The sequence below is a fragment of the Rhinichthys klamathensis genome, unplaced genomic scaffold (assembly GCF_029890125.1).
Source record: "Rhinichthys klamathensis goyatoka isolate OS25496 unplaced genomic scaffold, OSU_Roscu_1.1 h1tg000313l_1, whole genome shotgun sequence".
NCBI classification, from domain to species: domain Eukaryota; kingdom Metazoa; phylum Chordata; class Actinopteri; order Cypriniformes; family Leuciscidae; genus Rhinichthys; species Rhinichthys klamathensis.
This window is the reverse complement of record NW_026606831.1, coordinates 526,883-547,273: the sequence shown is the minus strand read 5'-3', so window position 1 is coordinate 547,273 and position 20,391 is coordinate 526,883. Positions and strand designations below refer to the sequence as shown.

General features: G+C 42.9%; 6 non-coding genes across 6 annotated transcripts; 4 read left to right on the top strand and 2 right to left on the bottom strand.

Annotated features, from left to right (window-relative positions):
- Nucleotides 1–1,837: 1,837 nt before the first annotated feature.
- On the bottom strand, nucleotides 1,838–1,909 carry trnah-gug (transfer RNA histidin (anticodon GUG)). The gene has a single exon. It is a non-coding gene; the product is annotated as a tRNA-His (tRNA).
- Nucleotides 1,910–2,751: 842 nt separating this feature from the next.
- On the top strand, nucleotides 2,752–2,825 carry trnat-agu (transfer RNA threonine (anticodon AGU)). Its single transcript has one exon. It is a non-coding gene; the product is annotated as a tRNA-Thr (tRNA).
- A 173-nt stretch (nucleotides 2,826–2,998) lies between these two features.
- On the top strand, nucleotides 2,999–3,072 carry trnat-ugu (transfer RNA threonine (anticodon UGU)). The gene has a single exon. It is a non-coding gene; the product is annotated as a tRNA-Thr (tRNA).
- Nucleotides 3,073–3,821: 749 nt separating this feature from the next.
- trnat-agu (transfer RNA threonine (anticodon AGU)) lies at nucleotides 3,822–3,895 on the top strand. Its single transcript has one exon. It is a non-coding gene; the product is annotated as a tRNA-Thr (tRNA).
- Nucleotides 3,896–4,063: 168 nt separating this feature from the next.
- Nucleotides 4,064–4,137, top strand: trnat-ugu (transfer RNA threonine (anticodon UGU)). The gene has a single exon. It is a non-coding gene; the product is annotated as a tRNA-Thr (tRNA).
- Nucleotides 4,138–4,484: 347 nt separating this feature from the next.
- On the bottom strand, nucleotides 4,485–4,566 carry trnas-aga (transfer RNA serine (anticodon AGA)). The gene has a single exon. It is a non-coding gene; the product is annotated as a tRNA-Ser (tRNA).
- Between the last annotated feature and the right edge of the window lie 15,825 nt (nucleotides 4,567–20,391).

The following is a 20,391-nucleotide window of genomic DNA, read 5'->3' as shown; positions in this document are numbered from 1 at the left end:
ATTGTATTGGATAGATTTTACAGACGCACGGCTGTCAGGTACCGCCATCCGGGCTCTTGCCCGAGATGCGTGACTGTTGCGTGGGAACCCACATCAAAATGAATCGTATCGGCTGAAAGAAAAAAAAAAGATTCTCCCATGCATCGCATTCAATTCTTCGACGATTAAGAACGGCCGTCCAAACGTCTGCTATGTCAAAATATACTTGCACATTAGTGGGAATGCAGCCTATTAGACGGATAAGAATAATAAACCGACGATAATGCTAGGAAAAAGAACAACATCTCACTGCTTCTTGTCTGGAAAGCATCTTTACATGCTTTAATGCTGTGGACTTGCCACGCTCTTTTCGTTATTGTAAACTTGCTTCAAAGGCGCAGTTGTTTGAAGCAAATAGCAAGTCCACTGCACTCTAGGTAACAGCCAGCGAGTGTAATAACACCTAGCGATTAGAAAGTATACCAGCACCATATTCTCTCTGAAGCAAGATTCTTCCAAACTAAATGGGAGCGTTTGGTTTTCAGTCTTTTCTCTGAGGGTTCAAACCTGAGAGCTCGTGCTCTCAAAGAAGGTCCCAGTGGCAATTCACTCAAACATCCAGAGCACGTCAAGGACGCACCGTGCAACAACAAAAAAAGTGGTCTGACGGACGGGGTGAGGAGAGGTGGTAACGTGGAGCTCAATTTCAAAGGCACCGAGAAAAACTTGCCGTGACCCGGATTCAAACCGGGGTTGCTGCGGCCACAACGCAGAGTACTAACCACTATACGATCACGGCGAGCTACCGTTCTCCCTGACGTGTGGCTGAGTACAAAAGGGCCCTTGTCATCTTTAGCTTGCAGACAAAACTATTCCTTGCCAACATAACTCTTTTCAAGGGTAATATTGTCACAGGGACTTTTTTTCTTTTCCTAAAGTTTTAGCAAGGTTTCAACCTAAAACAGACGCAAGCTGTCAAACGTAGTCGGCAGGATTCGAACCTGAGCGGGGAGACCCCAATGGATTTCTAGTCCATCGCCTTAACCACTCGGCCACGACTACAAGCTGGCTGAAGGGGGCTTGTCATTTCGCTTGGTGCCTTGCAGCGTCGCTGCCCGAGGCCAGTGCAGGTGCAGTGCACGAACTCAACAGCAAAACGTAGCGCTCCTCAAAAAAAAGAGGCTCGATCGCCCGAACAGGGACTTGAACACTGGTCCCTCAGATTAAAAGCCTGATGCTCTACCGACTGAGCTATCCGGGCTCTGGCCCGAGATGTGTGCGTGTTGCGTGGGAACCCACATCAAAATGAATCGCATTGGCTGAAAGAAAAAAAAATGATTCTCCCATGCATCGCATTCAATTCTTCGACGATTAAGAACGGCCGTCCAAACGTCTGCTATGTCAAAATATACTTGCACATTAGTGGGAATGCAGCCTATTAAACGGATAATAATAATCAACCGACGATAATGCTAGGAAAAAGAACAACATCTCACTCTTTTCGTTATTGTAAACTTGCTTCAAAGGCGCAGTTGTTTGAAGCAAATAGCAAGTCCACTGCACTCTAGGTAACAGCCAGCGAGTGTAATAACACCTAGCGATTAGAAAGTATACCAGCACCATATTCTCTCTGAAGCAAGATTCTTCCAAACTAAATGGGAGCGTTTGGTTTTCAGTCTTTTCTCTGAGGGTTCAAACCTGAGAGCTCGTGCTCTCAAAGAAGGTCCCAGTGGCAATTCACTCAAACATCCAGAGCACGTCAAGGACGCACCGTGCAACAACAAAAAAAGTGGTCTGACGGACGGGGTGAGGAGAGGTGGTAACGTGGAGCTCAATTTCAAAGGCACCCAGAAAAACTTGCCATGACCCGGATTCGAACCGGGGTTGCTGCGGCCACAACGCAGAGTACTAACCACTATACAATCACGGCGAGCTACCGGTCTCCCCGACGTGTGGCTGAGTACAAAAGGGCCCTTGTCATCTTTAGCTTGCAGACAAAACTATTCCTTGCCAACTTAACTCTTTTCAAGGGTAATATTGTCAAAGTGACTTTTTTTCTTTTCCTAAAGTTTTAGCAAGGTTTCAAACTAAAGCAGACGCATGCTGTCAAACGTAGTCGGCAAGATTCGAACCTGCACAGGGAGGCCCCAATGGATTTCTAATCCATCGCCTTAACCACTCGGCCACGACTACAAGCTGGCTGGAAGAGGCTTGTCATTTCGCTTGGTGCGAAAATGGACTTCTAGATTGCAAAATGAGGCCATTCAAAGGTTGTGGGTTCGAGTCCCACCAGAGTCGTGACTTTTGCCGTTTTGTCAACCCCATACTGCACAGTGTTGCCCTCGGGTAACAGAAAGCTTTTGAGGCCTCTTGTTTTCAACGTGTTCATTTCAAATAATGTAAATGTAGTCTAAAGGCTTCAAAATGTTGTCTTTTTTGTTTACCACTACATGTGCTTACCGAAAACTCTTGGCTCTTGCACACAAGGACCGGCCGTCACCACAGAGAGGTGCCAGACTTCCTTTCTCTTCCCGTAGCTTAGATGGTCTTTGCAGCTCTTGTGAATGGAGCTCCATAAACATGTGTGACGTGGGTTCTGGGAGTCCTGCTGAACACGGCTTTGCCAACAAACGCAGAGGCTAGCTGGCCACCCCCCACGCAGTTGTCAACAAACTATTTCATGCTATCCAGCGCCTGGTCCACGATTTGCATCTTTTTTTCTCTATGTTTTGCTCCTCTGGGTCGCCCTTCTGGCAGCAGGGAGCGGAGGTAGGTGCCGTGGCTTAGGTGGTTAAAGCGCCTGTCTAGTAAACAGGAGGTCCTGGGTTCGAATCCCAGCGGTGCCTTTGACGATACCCGTGTGTGTCGCAAGGCCGTGAACCCTCGCAATCGTTTGCTTTTCTAAGAACTGACCACAAAGGGTGAAACCGAGGTGTCCTTTGCAGTTGCTTCCATTTGCAAACCATCCCTGAGCTGTTGTTGAAGGACAGTGTCCCAAGCTAACATGTTTTTGCAGCAAGGCGCCATGGCTTAGCTGGTCAAAGCACCTGTCTTGTAAACAGGAGATCCTGGGTTCGAATCCCAGCGGTGCCTCTACCCCGTTGGCTTTGCTCTTTGGGATCGTTCTTGGTCAGAGGGCCTCGGGACTTTGAATCGAGTTTCTATTGTGCAGAGGCTCGAGGACCTGCCTTTTCTGCCCGCAGAGTGTATAGCATTACACTGTTGGATGTGCAAATGCCCAGATGAAAAACCATCACGTGGCCCGGCCAATCAGTCACGTGGGCTCTGTGGCGCAATGGATAGCGCATTGGACTTCTAGATTACAAAATGAGGCCATAAGGTTGTGGGTTCGAGTCCCACCAGAGTCGTGACTTTTGCCGTTTTGTCAACCCCATACTGCACAGTGTTGCCCTCGGGTAACAGAAAGCTTTTGAGGCCTCTTGTTCTCAACGTGTTCATTTCAAATAATGTCAATGTAGTCGAAAGGCTTCAAAATGTTGTCTTTTTTGTTTACCACTACATGTGCTTACCGAAAACTCTTGGCTCTTGCACACAAGGACCGGCCGTCACCACAGAGAGGTGCCAGACTTCCTTTCTCTTCCCGTAGCTTAGATGGTCTTTGCAGCTCTTGTGAATGGAGCTCCATAAACATGTGTGACGTGGGTTCTGGGAGTCCTGCTGAACACGGCTTTGCCAAAAAACGCAGAGGCTAGCTGGCCACCCCACACGCAGTTGTCAACAAACTATTTCATGCTATCCAGCGCCTGGTCCACGATTTGCATCTTTTTTTCTCTATGTTTTGCTCCTCTGGTTCGCCCTTCTGGCAGGAGGGAGCGGAGGTAGGCGCCATGGCTTAGCTGGTTAAAGCGCCTGTCTAGTAAACAGGAGATCCTGGGTTTGAATCCCAGCGGTGCCTTTTACCCGTGTGTGTCGCAAGGCCGTGAACCCTCGCAATCGTTTGCTTTTCTGAGAACTGACCACAAAGAGTGAAACCGAAGTGTCCTTTGCAGTTGCTTCCATTTGCAAACCATCCCTGAGCTGTTGTTGAAGGACAGTGTCCCAAGCTAACATGTTTTGGCAGCAAGGCACCATGGCTTAGCTGGTCAAAGCGCCTGTCTTGTAAACAGGAGATCCTGGGTTCGAATCCCAGCGGTGCCTCTACCCCGTTGGCTTTGCTCTTTAGGATCGTTCTTGGACAGAGGGCCTCGGGACTTTGAATCGAGTTTCAATTGTGCAGAGGCTCGAGGACCTGCCTTTTCTGCCCGCAGAGTGTATAGCATTACACTGTTGGATGTGCAAATGCCCAGATGAAAAACCATCACGTGGCCCGGCCAATCAGTCACGTGGGCTCTGTGGCGCAATGGCCCCTTGTCATCTTTAGCTTGCAGACAAAACTATTCCTTGCCAACATAACTCTTTTCAAGGGTAATATTGTCACAGTGACTTTTTTTCTTTTCCTAAAGTTTTAGCAAGGTTTCAACCTAAAGCAGGCGCCTGCTGTCAAACGTAGTCGGCAGGATTCGAACCTGCGCAGGGAGACCCCAATGGATTTCTAGTCCATCGCCTTAACCACTCGGCCACGACTACAAGCTGGCTGAAGGGGGCTTGTCATTTCGCTTGGTGCCTTGCCCACATCAACCCACATCAAAATGAATCGTATCGGCTGAAAGAAAAAAACAAGATTCTCCCATGCATCGCATTCAATTCTTCGACGATTAAGAACGGCCGGCCAAACGTCTGCTATGTCAAAATATACTTGCACATTATAGTAGGGAGGTTAAGCCCAAAAAATAGGCCTTTGACTTCAAGTCATGATGCAAAGGTCTCCTTTGGTATGGAAGTACCTTAGGGTCATACAAATAAATTTATCCTAAGACACAAGTGAGATCACACTTTCAGAAATAATCAGAAATTATTATAATATATATATAATAATCAGTATCAGAAATAAACATGTTTTTTCAAAAATGGCCGCCAATGCGCTGAAAATACTCTAGAGCCCATATCTTTGCTTCTGTTATCGCTATAATGACAAATTTGGTGTCAAAGTGTACATTCTTGGGGTCAAGGAATCCAATAAAATTGGTTTCAAGTTTAAAAAAATAATAATTTTCCCCATACCATGACAATTGGGGGTAAATATGCACATTTCACATAAAAATTGTCATCAGAGTGACTTTACTTATCTTTTCGTTCAAAAACTTTAATTTTGTATTTAAGCAGTGCAGCTACTTCTGTACATTACATTTGTCCTAAGTAGCATGAGATTTCAACCAGTCAGGAGTAGCCTATAGCATATCAGTTCCTGCAACAACACATCCCATCTGCACCAGGAGCTGTGACAGCTGTTGAAGGTCAGAGGTGACAGGTTAACACTTTGAGGTTCGTATGACTTTCTCATTAAATATTTTTTTTTTTTTAATGTTAGATAACTAATAAATAGCTAGCTAGTTGACTATGGAAAAAAAAACCTTAGAGGGAAAACCTCTTTTCTCGAGAATACTGAAGCCAAAAATTATCCTTATAATTTGTATTAATTTAAAACACACTTGCTGCAGCTAGCAGACCTAGGCGAGGCAGCTCGCGCGCCTATTGGATGCTATGCGGCAACTGCTGCAACCTATCGAGGCACTGCTCGTGACGTAAGCACCAATGAGTGGGCGAATGGGCGTGGCTTATGCCTATATAAGCCAGAGCTCGATAAGATGCTCCTTGGTTTTCATCGACTGAAGCGAAACCAGATGGTAGCACAAGCACGGCAGGGTTACGCAACACTCATTCCCTCTTCTAGAGAGAACCGAGGTTACGTTAGTAACCGTGACGCTCTCTTACGAGAGTACTCTCGTGTTGCGTAAGCTAGCTTACGCTACGGGAATCCAATTTAAAACGCCGTGCATGCTAAATCTACCACAACACTGACCCAAGGGCGAGCGCCCTGAGTTCATATGATATGGGGATATAAAAAGCCGACATTGGGAATGGGCTTAATAAGAATGATATAAGGTAAACGTGGTTACCTTAAATGCATAGAGGGTGCTTAACACGGTATAACAGTCAGGGGAGGCAATAGCCTGCCTGAACTGAAAACTTTGCAGTCCGCGGAACCGAGTCCGGCAGAACTGAGCGGATAAACTAAACTGACAACAGTCTAGCTTGGAGCGCGGGAACTTCCAGGTTATAGAACCCTATAAATGTAGACAGAGAGGCCCAGCCTGCCGCCATACAGATATCGTGAAGGGAAATCCCACTGGACCAGGCCCATGAAGAGGCATGCCTCTAGTGGAATGAGCTCTGACGCCCAGAGGGCAACGAAGGCTCTTAGATGTATAAGCCAGTGAGATAGCGTCCACTTTCCACCTGGAAAGGCTATGTTTCGAGGCAGCTAGACCTTTAGATCGGCCACCAAACGAAACAAATAGCTGTCCTGACCGTCTGAAAGCAGCCGAACGTTCCAAGGGCCCTAACCAGGCAAAGGAGATTCACGTCAGACTCGCTGTCAGATCCGAAGAGAGAATGTCAGATTGAAGAGGCGGTGGTACCAGCACCAGTCGGTCGCCTTCCAAGGTTTCAGAGCTGCGACGCATTTCTGATTGACCCTGAGGCGAAACAGATCGGAGGCCCAAGCTTGAGACGGCACTCGTGCTTTCAGCCACCACTGCAGTGGGCGCATGCGAAGCAGACCCAGCTGGAGTACTGATGATGATGAGGCCATGAGGCCCAGCATCTTCTGAAATCTCTTGAGCGGGACTATAGTGCCGCAATGTTCAGTATGCGCTCTGGCGATAGTCGCGCTGTCATTGACAGCGAGTTCAGCTCTGTGCCCAGAAAGGATATTTCCTGGCTCTTCGCCCAATTGACTGTGAGACCAAGATTCTCGAGGTGTTCGAGTAATATGGTCCTGTGTTCTATGAGCTCTGAATGAGATCGAGCTAGAATCAGCCGCGTCCATGTACATCATAATATACAGGATGCCAGGGACAGGCCGAACGGTAGGACTGTGTATTGATATGCCTGGCCCTCGAAGGTGAATCTCAAAAATCGCCTGTGACGAGAGAATGTCAGACTCGCTGTCAGATCCACAGAGACTTGTGCTCTGAAAGGAGTGGCAAGTACTTTTGGGACATAATCATGTCTTGGTTTGAGGATGACCTTGGAGTCATTAGGCCCAAACTCAAGGCACGACGCACTAACAGAAAGTGCGTGTAAGTCACCCACCAGCTTGACTGAGGCGATAGCCACCAGAAAGGCGGTTTTCAATGAGAGATACTTAAGGTCCACAGACTGTAGAGGTTCGAAAGGGGCACCCTTCATGGCCTCCAGGACCAAGGAAAGGTCCGAGGGGGGGCGAGGAGGGTTCATCCTTCTAGCTCCCCTGAGGAAGCGGACTACAAGGTCGTTCCTACCCAGTGACTGGCCATGCGAATGTTTGACAAACGCAGCAATAGCCGCCACATATACCTTGAGCATGGATGGGGATCTACCCTTATCCAAGAGCTCCTGTAGGAAGGAGAGAACCTCCGACACCCCACAATCTTGTGGATCCAGGTTGCGAGCTGAGCACCAACCTGAGAACACTGACCACTTGGAACCATAAAGCCATCTAGTAGAGGGCGCTCTAGCTTGCGTAATCGTGTTTAACACTCCGTCGGGGAGACTGATGGGTACCCGTTGATGGCCCACACATGCAGAGCCCAAAGCTCGGGTCGTGGGTGCCAAATCGTACCCCCGGCCTGTGAGAGGAGATCTCTCCTCAATGGGACAGGCCACGGAGGCAAGCTCTGAAGCTGCATCAGCTCCAGAAACCAAACTTGGTTCGGCCAGAACGGAGCTACTAGAAGTACACAGGAACCGTTCTCCCTTATAGGCTTGATTACCTGTGGTAACAGCATGATCAGAGGGAAAGCATAGAGAGGGCGGCTGGGCCAGTGATGGGCAGCCCAGCCGCCAGTGATGGGCTGGGCCAGTGATGGGCTGGGCCAGTGATGGGTGCTGAACCCATACAAGGATGCGTTCTGCCAGTGCATGAAGGTTCCGTGATCTCAGACTGCCCTGGCGATTTATGTAGGAAACCACCGACATGTTGTCCGTGCGGACAAGGACATGGTGGCCCTTTAGAAGGGGAAGGAAGAACCGCAAGGCGTTCTCGACCGCCTTCATCTCTAGACAGTTTATGTGCAAGCTCTTTTCTTGGCTTGACCACAGGCCAAAAGTCGGTCTGCCCTCATAGAGGGCGCCCCAGCCCGAATTGGAGGCGTCTGTCGAAACCACTATCAGTTTAGAGATTACTCCCAGGTTTACACCTGTCTGATACCAGTCGACCGCCTTCCAGGGCTCCAGAGCTGTGACACAGTTCTGAGTTACCTTGAGACGTAAACGACCGGATGCCCATGCTCGACGCAGGACCCACGTCTTCAGCCAGTGCTGTAAAGGGCGCATGCGAAGCAGACCTAAACGAAGAAATTATTAAGTTGTGAATGGACTGTGTGTTTGGCATGCGTTTTTTAATAAAAAATTGCATACTTCACCTCCAATTGTCATGTTAAGGACAACATTATTGTTTTTTAGTCTTGGAACCTATTTTATTGGACTCCTTGACCACAAAAATGTACCCGTTGATACCAAATTTGTCATTATAGCTATGACAGAAGCAAAGATATGGGCCTCTCAAGTATGGTCGGCGGCCATTTTTAAAAAATGTGTGTATATAAGATACAAAATGTGATCTCACTTGTGTCTTAGGATAAATTTATTTCTATGGCCCTAAGGTACTTCCATACCAAAGGGGACCTTTGCATCATGACTTGAAGTCAAAAGTCACTTAACCTCCCTACTATTAGTGGGAATGCAGCCTATTAGACGGATAATAATAATCAACCGATGATAATGCTAGGAAAAAGAACAACATCTCACTGCTTCTTGTCTGGAAAGCATCTTTACATGCTTTAATGCTGTGGACTTGCCGCGCTCTTTTCGTTATTGTAAACTTGCTTCAAAGGCGCAGTTGTTTGAAGCAAATAGCAAGTCCACTGCACTCTAGGTAACAGCCAGCGAGTGTACTGACACCTAGCGATTAGAAAGTATACCAGCACCATATTCTCTCTGAAGCAAGATTCTTCCGAACTAAATGGGAGCGTTTGGTTTTCAGTCTTTTCTCTGAGGGTTCAAACCTGAGAGCTCGTGCTCTCAAAGAAGGTCCCAGTGGCAATTCACTCAAACATCCAGAACACGTCAAGGACGCACCGTGCAACAACAAAAAAAGTGGTCTGACGGTTGTCATTTCACTTGGTGCCTTGCAGCGTCGCTGCCCGAGGCCAGTGCAGGTGCAGTGCACGAACTCAACAGCAAAACGTAGCGCTCCTCAAAAAAAAGAGGCTCGATGACCCGAACAGGGACTTGAACCCTGGACCCTCAGATTAAAAGTCTGATGCTCTACCGACGGAGCTAAAGCTTGGGAACAATAGTCTGTTTGAGGAAGGGGAGAAGGAAAAAGAAGGGGAAGAAGGGGAAGAAGAGGAAGAAGGAAAAAGAGAGAAAAGAGAAGGAAAAAAAGAGAAAAAGGAAAGGAAAGGGAAAAGATAAACCCACCTTTCACACTTCTGTGTGATTTTTTGGTAGATTGGTATTCATATTTGATAGAAAATTGCCTTTTTATATATTTCATGGGCAAATCACTGACGTGAACGACTTCGGTTCGAGTCCCACCTCGGACAAGGTTGAAATCACCCAATATTAGGGGTGGGAATCTTTTACCATCTCACGATTCAATTAGATTCCGATTCTTGAGGCCACGATTCGATTCAAAATCGATTTTCGATTCAAAAAGATTTTCGATTTAAAACGATTCGATTTTATCCATAATGATTTCTAATCGGGTTTCTGATCATGATCTACTCTCATCTGCTTTGCTATACAGAATGACAAACGGAGACCAGTGTTTCCTCTAGGATTTTTTCCAGCTGTTGTGGCAGGCCCATTTCGCCAGGGGGAGGGGGCGTGGCCCATGAGTGATATTCCCATTGGCCACGCCCCCTTACCCCAGGTGTTTATAACATTATAACATGAAAGGCTCGAATAAGAGCGGCAAAGCGATTATGCGCATCCCGTGCGCAGAATGATGCACTTGAAGCAACGCGAAGTCACAGCGCGCATCGCTCCGGATTGAAAAGTTCAAAGCACAAAACGAAGAGATTATATCTGTCTATCTATGCTTAATGTATTATATATTTGCAACAGTTTATTGAGCATTTTCTTTTAACAGTTTTAAATTTCAGTAACAGTGCGCATGAAGAACAATTCATAGCGCTCTCCAGTGCTGTAATCTAACAGACACCCGGGAGAAAGGATTATGATTTAGAAAACGCTATCGCGACGTGCTGTGTGAATGCTGAATGGAGAATGACTGAGGAGAGATGAGTTTCTATTAACTTTAACTAACGACTTAAATATTCATTTTTACCTCATTATTGAATGACTTTAGAAGTCTTGGAATATAGTGCGAACACTTTATGGTGCTTTACAATGTTTTTTATGCCTTTAGCTTAACAATAACACAATAGTATACACATTAATATCGGACCTCACTGAGAAGCTGCAGCCGTGGCGGGATTATTTTAGGTGTGGCGGCCGGCCACGGCAGAATGAATGTAGAAGCATCATATTTAGAAGCATCAGAAGCTTCATAGAAGCATCCATATTTGCTTCCTTTGATTTGCCGCTCACGTTCAAAAACCGGCTGCGTGCATGACGTCCGGACGTCCCGTATAGGCTAGTTACAAAAATGGAGGCGAACAGCCAGCTGATTTTATTTATTTATTAAATCGATTCTTGGACATTTCAGATCGATTCTGAATCGTTGCAAATGAGAATCTAGATTCTTCTGTGAATCGATTTTTTGGCACACCCCTACCCAATATCTTTTCTAATCTTTTCTTAATGAATGAACACATATGTATAAATTTAATGTGCTTTTATGCCTTAACACTTATTTTATAAAAACGTATTTTTTTACATGTATGGATAATTGTTAAAATGTATTTATTATATGAATATGTGGTTTCTTGAAATGTATTATTTATTTTATTAGTTCACCATTGAATATAAGAAATCTTTATTATCTTTTTTAAATTACTCTTTTCTAACTGTATATTATAGTGATATTTCACTGGAATTTCAAATGGTTTCATATGTTTATTTTATTAATGTTTTTCTCATTGTATGGATACATGTTTATATTTATTTATTACCCATATGAATATGGAGTTCCTTGAAATGTACTATACACATTAGATATATAGGCCTATAATAATAATAATAATATATAGGCCTATAATAATAATAATAATAATAATAATAGTAATTATTATGATAATGTTTTGACTCAGGCTCACAAAATGATTAATGAAAGAGACACTTTTATAAAAAAAAATTAAAAAGATATATATATATATATACACTCACCGGCCACTTTATTAGGTACCCCATGCTAGTAACGGGTTGGACCCCCTTTTGCCTTCAGAACTGCCTCAATTCTTCGTGGCATAGATTCAACAAGGTGCTGGAAGCATTCCTCAGGGAGTTTGGTCCATATTGACATGATGGCATCACACAGTTGCCGCAGATTTGTCGGCTGCACATCCATGATGCGAATCTCCCGTTCCACCACATCCCAAAGATGCTCTATTGGGTTGAGATCTGGTGACTGTGGAGGCCATTTTAGTACAGTGAACTCATTGTCATGTTCAAGAAACCAATTTGAAATGATTAGAGCTTTGTGACATGGTGGAAGTAGCCATCAGAGGATGGGTACATGGTGGCCATAAAGGGATGGACATGGTCAGAAACAATGCTCAGGTAGGCCGTGGCATTTAAACGATGCCCAATTGGCACTAAGGGGCCTAAAGTGTGCCAGGAAAACATCCCCCACACCATTACACCACCACCACCAGCCTGCACAGTGGTAACAAGGCATGATGGTTCCATGTTCTCATTCTGTTTACGCCAAATTCTGACTCTAACATCTGAATGTCTCAACAGAAATCGAGACTCATCAGACCAGGCAACATTTTTCCAGTCTTCAACTGTTCAATTTTGGTGAGCTCTTGCAAATTGTAGCCTCTTTTTCCTATTTGTAGTGGAGATGAGTGGTACCCGGTGGAGTCTTCTGCTGTTGTAGCCCATCCGCCTCAAGGTTGTGCGTGTTGTGGCTTCACAAATGCTTTGCTGCATACCTCGGTTGTAACGAGTGGTTATTTCAGTCACTGTTGCCCTTCTATCAGCTCGAACCAGTCTGGCCATTCTCCTCTGACCTCTGGCATCAACAAGGCATTTTCGCACACAGAACTGCCGCTCACTGGATGTTTTTTCTTTTTCGGACCATTCTCTGTAAACCCTAGAGATGGTTGTGCGTGAAAATCCCAGTAGATTAGCAGTTTCTGAAATACTCAGACCAGCCCTTCTGGCACCAACAATCATGCCACGTTCAAAGTCACTCAAATCAACTTTCTTCCCCATACTGATGCTCGGTTTGAACTGCAGGAGATTGTCTTGACCATGTCTACATGCCTAAATGCACTGAGTTGCCGCCATGTGATTGGCTGCTTAGAAATTAAGTGTTAACGAGCAGTTGGACAGGTGTACCTAATAAAGTGGCCGGTGAGTGTATATATATATACACACGATAAAAATGTCTGATGATAAATTATAATTGCAGTAAACACACAAAGATAGAAATATCTCTAACCAAAAACCCTAACTGAAATATTACCATATGTTTCGACTTAAATGTATAAAAAGTTATAACTATATTCATATGTGTTGTTTGTATGTATGTATTTTACATATTTGCTTGAGAAAAAATACCCAATTCATTAATACAATCTAATTTAAACATGAAAGAAATTAGAATTGAAAGTACTGCAACAATGTAATTGTCTTCTCTGAGTGAATGTTGGCAATAAATAAAGGCCTTGCTGTTTAAATATATAAAAAATGTATTACAAAATATACATCTTAATTATCTCTTTCTCTCTCACACACACAGTAAGCATGGCACATATACAAATGAATTGAATAATTAAATATAAAATAAATTAAAGCTGCTAGCAGCATTTAGCGGTGTTCAAGCAGTTAAGGCCTTTAAGGCCGTTAAGCACAAAAGCATCAAAAGACATTAAGTTTTATATAGCAAGCATTTAACCATTGACATCATAGATGGAATAGACCATGTTTTAGCATGATTTACCATGATATACCAAATTTAGTGTGATTTTTCATGATCTACCATGTTCCAGTATGATTTACCATGAATCTAGCATGATTTACCACAGTTTGCCATGATTTACCATGTTATAGGATGATTTACCATGATATACCACATTCTAGAATGATTTACCAGGATTGTAGCATGATTTACCATGATTCATCACATTGCTAGCATGATTTGCCATGATACACCATGTAATAGTATTTTTTACTATGATTTACCATGTTTCTATCGTGATTTACCATGATTTACCACATTCCTGCATTGATGTGAAGTGCCAATAAAAATGAAGTGATAAACTCTGACAAAAAATGATTGTGTTATAATAGTTAACATGGAAAAACTGGTTTGCTTTAGTGCTTTGATTTACTGTTGAAAATCAAGTGTGTCAAAATGAGAGTGAGCCAATAAGTGGTCTTCTACTGCCCTCTGCTGGCCATTCTACTTATTAATAAAGTGTTTTTACAGGTGCTTTTGCACTCATATGTAGACATTTGCTCACACACACACACACACACACACACACACAAAGTCATTATGAAAAGATATTTTAATGGTCTATAAGCATTTCATGTCTTTGCAAGCTAGTAATCAGATTATTCAGAATTTATTCAGAAACATGGGACTACACACACACACATTCTATTGTAGATTAAACTGTCTCATTCAGGGTTCACATTTGTCAATGTGACAATGAATTTTGACTAAATGTGAGTGTCAATGTTAAAATAGTGATTTTATAAAGTCTAAATAAGAATTATAGAATAATATTAGTTAGTAGCATGACAGAATGACTATTTTAAACAGCAGGGGGCAAAAGAATACCACTTATTGGCTTAACATGCCATTCTTCATATCATTTTCACCTTTTTAATTGTTATAGAGGCATATTTTGTCCGATCTGTCTAAAATTTTTCATGCTTGTTTAGAGTGATAGGTCTCATGTTCTGAGTTGTTTTTAATAAGATCTGAGCATTCATTGAAGAGATATAGGCTTTCGGGCACACTCGGTCAAGGCTTCACATTGAAGTGACCCTTTTATAGCCATCAAAATGCAGAAGTTCAACCTTTTCTGATAATTATTGATCTAGAGAGTCCAGAGAATTGTACTGCACTGGTTTTAAACATTATGATATGAAAAGTATACGATCATAGATGGAAAAGACAATTTACAGCCAATACAGGCAATTTACCATAGGAAATGTATGGTTTTAAAGCTTTTTAACAGTTATAGCGCCACCTATGGTCCGATCTCCATGAAACTTTGCATGCTTCCTCACCATGGTATGACACATATGCTCATCAATTTTTGTCAAGTTCTGAGTTTTCATTTATGATTTATAGGCTTTTGAGTGTATTTTGACACGCCCCCTTTTCTAAACGACCCTGTTACAGTGAACCAAAGGGCAAAGTTCAACTTTTTTTTGATAATTATTGATCTAAAGAGTCCATAGAATTGTCCTAGACTGGTCTGGTTCCGATCAAGGAAAAAACCAGGGACTAGTTCGCAAAAGTAGGTTTTGGACAAAATTGGCCATAACAATTTTTTGCTCAAATCAAGAATCCGAGATATACATCTTGTCCGTCTTGAGCCAAGGAACACAGTGGTGCAAAAAGCTTGATTCCAAGTCAAACGGTCTAGGAGTTATGAGCAATTTAGTACTTTTGGTTGCTGTAGCGCCACCTATGGGCCAATCGGGGTCATACTCTGATAGGTTCTCCCCAAACTGAGGCCCTAGCACCTGGCCAGGTTTCAAGTCTCTAGGCCTTACGGTTTGGGCTGCACGATGCGTTTTAGGTTTTTTTTTTTTTCAAATAGCAATTACAATAGGTTTTCAGCACTTCGTGCTTGAACACCTAATAAATAAAGCAAGCAATAAAGGTAGAAGATTCTGGTCAACTGGTAAAAAATATACAAAAAAACTAAATCAACACTCCTTACAAGGCTCACACAAAAAACTGTAATATACAGTGTGTTATGTGGGATTAAAATTGAACTGAATAGACTGCAGAGAATCTGTGCATTGGGCCGGAGCTGCAGACTTCCTCTTGACCACTGCTTGTCCTGCTGTACTTTGAGGCAAGTGGTACTGATGTTGAGGGGCAGGCTGTGGTGGTGCAGCAGTGGGGCGTACCTGTACTGGTGGGAGAGGTACGGGAGCAACAGGAATGGAGGCAGGCAAGTTGACCCCTTGCAGCAGAATACTACATTCCTGCCTCTTCAGTCGCTTGTTGTGCCATTGAATTAGAGTTGTTTGATTAACATCAAAATAAATAAATAAATAAATTTATTTTACTTAAAAATAAATACATTTTACTTACTTACTTACTTAATGGTGCAGTCATGCAGAGCTCTACTCTGCAGTTGTTTGATGTCAAACAACTGCAGAGTAGAGCTCTGCATGACTGCACCATTAAGTAAGTAAGTAAGTAAAATTTATTTATACAGCGCCTTTCACAGACTAAGTCACAAAGCGCTTTACAATAGACAAAAATGGATAAAAATAAAATAAAACAGATAAAATTAACAATATATAAAGTACAGAGATTACCCAAAAGCTAACCTGAACAAATGAGTCTTCACTTGTCCCCTAAAACTGTCCACATTCTCAGCAAACCTAATACTGGTTGGCAAAGCATTCCATAATCTGGGTGCCACAGCGGCAAAGGCTCTATCCCCACATGTCTTTAAACGAGTGCGTGGCGTGGATAGCAGATTTTGATTATTAGACCTGAGAGACCGGAGAGGGGTATGAAAATGAATTATGTCAACAAGATAAGCAGGGGCCTGGCCATGTAAAGCCCTATAGGTTATGGTTAGTATTTTGAATTGGATCCTGTAAGTTACAGGAAGCCAGTGAAGGGAGCAGAGTATCGGGGTGATATGGGTGCGCCTATTTGAACGAGTAAGTAACCTAGCAGCTGAATTTTGAATGGATTGCAGTCGATGAAGAACAGATTTGTTAAGTGAAGAGAAAAGTGAGTTACAATAATCAATACGGGAGGAAATGAAGGCATGAATGAGCATCTCCAGTTCTGAGTGAGAGACCACAGACCTCAATTTACTTAAATTACGTAAGTGGAAAAAACAGGATTTGGTCAGCGATTTGATGTGGGTTTCAAAGGATAGGGATTTATCAAATGTTACCCCAAGGTTCCTTAAACTAGTCCGGACCGCAGATGACAAAGGTCCAATGTTCTGCATAATCAGAGGGATAGCGCTGTCTGGCGCTACAATTAAAACCTCCGTCTTATCTGGATTCAGCTGCAGAAAACTTTCAGCCATCCAGCTGTTTATGGCGTTTTTTATTACCCAGGACTTGCTGTCTGATCTTGCTATAGTCTCTGAGAATTAGAGTCCATCTAGTCAGTGCATATGTACCCTGTTTTTTTTTGGACATTTATGGATGTCACAGAGTTTTACAAAAATGCACTCTACCAGACGACAACAGTCTGGCCACTGGGCAGGGGATCCTGTCGATCCTAGGACGCAACGTGTCATGCTCTCCACACCTGGCGTAAATTCAGGTTTCTTTTTAGAGCACCTGAAGCGTCCTGTTGTCAGGCGCGACTTGTACCGTGGAGAGTACGCTACACGCTGCTGGTCATACGGTAGAAGGTTCTGCCACAGAGCTATGATGGTACTGGCCTGCTGGGAGTTAAGTGTTTGTCCAGTTTCATTCCTCAGTCCCACCAAGTACTCTGCCAGGCTGTCCACTCTGTCCATCCCTGGGATACTGCGCTCATCCACAGCCTGGTAAATATATGAATATATAAAAATAAAATAACAACAATATCACAGGCAGAAAAATAGCACATCTTTCACACTGTTAACATGTCACAAAAGACCTACCAGCTCTTGCTGTGGTGCTGCTGGAGTCATGGCAGGTGTCCCAGAGGGACTTGTAGTTGTAGCAGTGGGAAGAGAGGCTGGGACGATGGGGAAGTACGGAGGAGCAGAGGCTAGGCTGTTGGGGACAGAGGGTGCAGTGGTGTCCTCATTTGAAACCTGTTAAATGTAATAACAATAAAAAATAATAATAATAATTAAACAAATATCAAAATAATACAATTTTAAGCAAGACAATAACACCACTGATACAACATGTCACAAAAGACTTGCCAGTTGTTGTGGGGCTGCAGGGGTGACGGGTGATGGCAGTGAAGAGGAGGGACTAGCAGCAGCAGAGCCGGTACAAGCATGCACAATCTGGAAAATTGAATACTCTTTTTAAAACACATTATTATAAAAATGGATTTTAATTAGAGCATTATGCTTTTATTCATTTATGTATTCTTCAGATTTCTATTCATTGTCTTAAATCTCTGTCTATTTCATGATTGCATTGTGTATTTTTTGTGATTTGAAAACGTTTTTTAAAAGTGATATACAAATACATTTTCTAATTATTATTATAATAACGATTATTATTATTACACAACAATAATAATAAATATTGCAATACAATAAAAGTCTACTAAATGATCAGTACACGGTATGATAAAAATAAAATGTGACAGGCATAATTACCAGTCGTTGCTCAAGTGCAACAGATGCAGGCCCTGAAGGTACAGCAGGTCCATCAGTGGCCTGGAGAGAGGTGGGAGTTGGAATGACGGCTGAGCTGGTGGTGGCAGGTGATGGACCAGAGGGTGCAGTGGCAAGAGGAGCAGAGGAGGTACCAGAGGAGGAGGCGGCAGCAGCGGACACTTCCTTTATAAATAAAAAAGGCAAATAATGTAGGATGATTATTTGAAGTTAAGTGTCATTGTGAAGAAAACCACTTAATTTAAGAGTTTCTCACAGCTCTAGCAGCTACCGATGGTATCGAAGATGTGGTTGTGGACACAGGAGAGGGAGGAAGAGACAGAGGAGAGACAGTCTGAATGAACATCCTGGGACTGCAGGCAGGCGATGGTGTCCTCCTTGTCATGGCACTTGTGACAGTGCTGGACATGGCAGAAGAGTCGGAAGTGCAACTGATACAGGTCATGCCACTTTCTCTGGCGGGGTGCCGGCCTGTTTCCTGCCTCAGAAGGCCAGACCCCTACAACAGCAAACCTTCGCAGGCGTGACATCCACTCCTCTACACTCATAGCCCTGTGCTTTTTGTATTTGGATGCCATCTTCCATTACTAGAGTAAATAAAATTGTAACTGTTCACTTTAAATTTGTAACCATTCGTGAGTAGTTTTAACTCACTACTATAGTACCTCAGTGTATTATATATTAATACATAGTACCAGTGTATTATATATTAAATACATAGTAACGTTACCTCAGTGTATAATTTATTAATACATAGTACCGCAGTGTATAATTTATTAATACATAAGTACCTCAGTGTATACTATATTAAAGGTGCAGTGTGGGATTTTTAGCGGCATCTAGTGGTGAGAATTGCAAATTGCAAACAGCAAGTCACTCGCGGCCTATCCCTCGGTTTTCAAACTCGAATGAGAAGCTACGGTGGCCGACCTAAGACAAAATATGTCGTCGTCTGAGTCTGAGTCAGCAGCAGAGAGTAGTAAGTCAAGCAATGAGGTTTCTTTAGCGCTGTTTGTTCGCTTTCGGCTACGGTAGAAACATACCTTCAGACCTTCATAGAAGGGGATTCCCGCGTCTATGTAGATATAAATGTCTCATTCTAAGGTAATAAAAACATAACGGTTCATTAAGTAAGGTCTTTATTAGGGGTGGAACGGTACACAGAAGTCACGGTTCGGTTCATACCTCGGTTCAGACATCACGGTTCGGTACGATTTCGGTACAATGGAGGGAAAAGCAAAACAAAAATGCAGAAGGCATTGTATTTTTTAAATAAGTTTTATTAATAAAGGCATAGAACCAGTTTATTTGTAGTGCACTGACAATAGTTGTATATAATTCGTTTATTAATTAAATTAATAAAAAGACAAAAAGACCTTGCGATATGTTTGGTAATTGTACCTGAATTAATTTAAAATTAATTTGCTATATTTCAGATCAATATATTTGTTTTCCTTAATTTTAATTAACATTATTAATTAACAATGTAACATTATTCTCATCTGAATTATAAATAATTGATTTCTGTATAAAATAATATTACCATTAAAAACGCATTCGATTTTCTTTTTTAATCAATGTAGAATGTGTGAGATTAGTGCTCCGAGGACGAGAAATGAAGAGCAATGCGATATGATGAATGTCTAAAAGATGGAACACACAGACTGTTTTGAAATGGATTTGGATAAATATGTTTTGCTTTTAAAACAGTGTGTGTGTGTGTGTGTGTGTGTGTGTGTGTGTGTGTGTGTGTGTGTGTGTGTGTGTGTGTGCGCGTGCGTGCGTGCGTGAGAGAGAGAGAGATTTTGGTTGGGTGACAGTTGTAGGTTACAGTTTGACAAGAGTTTACAGTGTGACAAAAGCACAATGTTGTGTTTTATTGCGAGTGTACACAAATATAAGTAAACACTTTGCAGGTTTAATGATTTGTATGAACAAAATGACGGAGTATGTTTTTTTATGTTTCCACTGTTCAATCGCGGCCGCGCCTCTCTCTCTCACACACACACACACACACACACAAACACACACACTCCAGCATCTTGACATCGCAGCCTGTTCATTATGCGGTCACACCAAACGCGAATAGAGCGTTAAATTCGCGTCTATCGCGTCTAGTTCGACGCTAGTCCAAAGCGAATAGGACGCGCGTATAAAGCCAACGTTTGAAGTGAACGCGCGTTCAGAGCTAAGCCGATGGTACAGATTATGTGTCCCTAAAGAACCCGCGTATCTAACAGTAGTTCCGCATTACATTAATTAATTTCCACGCGAGTTTTATTTATTTTTATACCGTGTATTCTCCGTGTAAATTCGTGCACCGAACCGTGACGCCCGTACCGTTTCGGTTCGGTACGAATACATGTACCGTTCCACCCCTAGTCTTTATACACCACTGAAAACATAGTTATGGATTTTATATTGCATTTCTGTCAATAGATCCTCAGAAATATTACACAATGCACCTTACATAATATAATAATAGTAATCAGCTGATTGTCTCACGAACGTAACCAGCACATTCTCACCACACAGCAAACCCATAATACAGCGAGGGAGAAGAACCACATGAAACTATGCAACAATATATTTTTTCTAACAG